This window comes from Vespa velutina, chromosome 19 (genome assembly GCF_912470025.1).
Source record: "Vespa velutina chromosome 19, iVesVel2.1, whole genome shotgun sequence".
Taxonomy (NCBI): Eukaryota; Metazoa; Arthropoda; class Insecta; order Hymenoptera; family Vespidae; genus Vespa; species Vespa velutina.
Window position 1 is genome coordinate 942,501 of NC_062206.1, and position 2,500 is coordinate 945,000.

A 2,500-nucleotide genomic window follows, 5' to 3' on the forward strand; every position below is an offset into this window, starting at 1 on the left:
AGGTTTACTTTACGTAAGGTCCTCCTATTCAAGTATCGTGGCTACTTGAAGATTACTTCAGATAACACAATGCTACGACAATTGTTCTCTTGTATACTCTAAAGTGTTCTATTCAAATCGATCGTGTTTAAAACACCCTCGTATAATTTCCCTTTTCACAGTGTCCAATGCATATAGTTAATGTTCTCTTAACAGACACCCAAATAGATCTTGACGATGATCGATTATGGACATTTTATAGATCCATTTACTCTATAGATCTAACGATCGATCGTATCCTCGTGTTCGATGCTATTCTCTTTCTTTTTTTTTATTATTAATTAACTTCGTTTATCAAATTAAATCAAACATATACATATATATTATATGTCTCTGTGTGTGTGTGCTTACTTACTATGTATTATTCAGTGTTAAATGATTCTTCCTCTTCGTTCTCTTTCCTTTTCTTTTATATCTCCTTTTGTTTTTCCTTTTTCCTTTTATTTTATTTCACTTTATAATCGAAGATTATGCATCAGGAAGCAGCACGAGGAGAAAAAATCCCTCTTCAAGTCGCCTCCGTGGCGCAATCGGCTAGCGCGTTCGGCTGTTAACCGAAAGGTTGGTGGTTCGAGCCCACCCGGGGGCGAGTTTCATTTTTGTTACCCTTTAAAATTTTCGATCCTAAGAATCCCAGATTTGTTATCATCGCATATATTTTTTTTATAAATAGATATATAATACCTCATAGTTACGTACCATCGTTTCAATCAGTTTTTCTTTAGCGACCCTATAATTCGATTGCATGTCGATAATTTTATTCGTCTAACGATAAACGATCTTTTTAAAATTTGCATTAAAAAAAGGAAAAGAAAAAAGAAAGATTATTACTCTAGATAGATTGGATTGGATAAAATGTTGAAATGATATCGTGTGTAATAAATTTATGAAAGAGAAAGAGAAAGAAAAGAAACGAAAAGCATGAAAAAAAGAGAACACATTTTTCTCGCCCAATCTGGGGGTTAGAAGAACAAAAAAAAAGAGAACACCCATTTTTATTCTCGCCCAACGTGGGGCTCGAACCCACGACCCTGAGATTAAGAGTCTCATGCTCTACCGACTGAGCTAGCCGGGCTGTTATCTACTCGGTTGCACCTAATCGTGGAACTCAGGGTCAGTGGATTAACTTAGAAACACCTACATACCTACATAACATACATACATACATATATATATATATATATATATCTTAAACAATTTTATACATGGTGTCGTAGAAGTATCGATTTCCTTAGGATGTTTAATAACCGCATAACGTGATTCATGGTTGGGTATTCGTATTAGTTCCCGTGTATAACCGATAAAAGCATCCATCGGTTAAATCTATTCAAAGCTTTCTGTTTCTACTATCAGGTATCGTGAATTTACACTTTCAATTCCAACATATATGTATATATATATGTGTGTGTAGTTGTACCCGAATGAACATAGAACGTAACGTATAACGATATAAGTATCGCGTTCTCATAAAACGTTCAACGTTTTCGAACAACGGACGAACTCTCGTTCTCGCGATTCACGACGGATTTCCTTAATGCATCGCCTTAGATTTCTATGGCACGTACTTACTAAGAAGAAACGAGTACGTTGGGGAACTTTTAAGGCCATTTGCGTATCTCACAACGGGGCTTTCTATTCCTGCACCCACCTAAAGATATTATACCGTGAAAATGGACACGCTCGAGAATAAACGCGTCAAGATACATAAATTTCGAATCGTTTCCCCATGTACATGCATACTTATATATATATGTATATATATATATATATATGTATATATATCCATGTATATGTAACAAACATTTTATTTTTTCTATTCTCCGTTAAAGCCGAATAATCATCGATGATACGCCTTTTAAAATCCTTCATGTTTGTTACGAACAATTACCATGAAAGATTGACGAAACGAATAACAAATAATTGATACGTGTCCAATGAGATTGAAATTGTTGCATTTAATCAATTGAAATCCGTACTATGTAATATTGTAAACTGACACGAACGTAATGATGAAGAGGTGAGGATGGTGAGGATGGAGGGTATGGGGATTTTGGGGTGAGAGATAGAGAGAGAGAGAGAGAGAGAGAGAGAGAGAGAGAGAGAGAAAGGGAGGGAGGAGGAAATGAATAGGAAGGTAATAGTAATACGAAACCCATTAATTAAATTGCTCCTATAAACCCAATGATATTAACATTCGATCAAATTACATATTATTATTACTATTATTATTATTATTATATAATACTATTATTATAATTATTATTATTATTATTATTATTATTTCGTAGATTGGAAAAAGAAAAAAAAATATCCTCGACGAGGATGGGATTCGAACCCACGCGTGCAGAGCACATTGGATTAGCAGTCCAACGCCTTAACCACTCGGCCACCTCGTCTAGTTGACGATATTCGTTCCAATATTGACAACATATTGTTCGATACAATTTTTTATCTCGTATCA

At 34.7% G+C, this 2,500-nt stretch overlaps 2 protein-coding genes and 3 non-coding genes across 7 annotated transcripts in view; 1 reads left to right on the forward strand and 4 right to left on the reverse strand.

Annotated features, from left to right (window-relative positions):
- The window catches only part of LOC124955841, a 96,938-nt gene that overhangs the window by 59,315 nt on the left and 35,123 nt on the right, over positions 1-2,500 (reverse strand). The gene's annotated exons all lie outside the window — the stretch shown is intronic.
- Positions 555-628, forward strand: Trnan-guu. Its single transcript has one exon. It is a non-coding gene; the product is annotated as a tRNA-Asn (tRNA).
- On the reverse strand, positions 1,042-1,114 carry Trnak-cuu. Its single transcript has one exon. It is a non-coding gene; the product is annotated as a tRNA-Lys (tRNA).
- The window catches only part of LOC124955764, a 5,816-nt gene continuing 5,514 nt past the window's right edge, over positions 2,199-2,500 (reverse strand). For all 3 annotated transcript variants that reach the window (XM_047510656.1, XM_047510655.1, XM_047510654.1), the window contains exon 3: positions 2,199-2,500. This exon is cut by the window's right edge and continues 2,745 nt beyond it. The gene's annotated coding sequence lies outside the window, so the exon portion shown is untranslated.
- On the reverse strand, positions 2,354-2,435 carry Trnas-gcu. The gene has a single exon. It is a non-coding gene; the product is annotated as a tRNA-Ser (tRNA).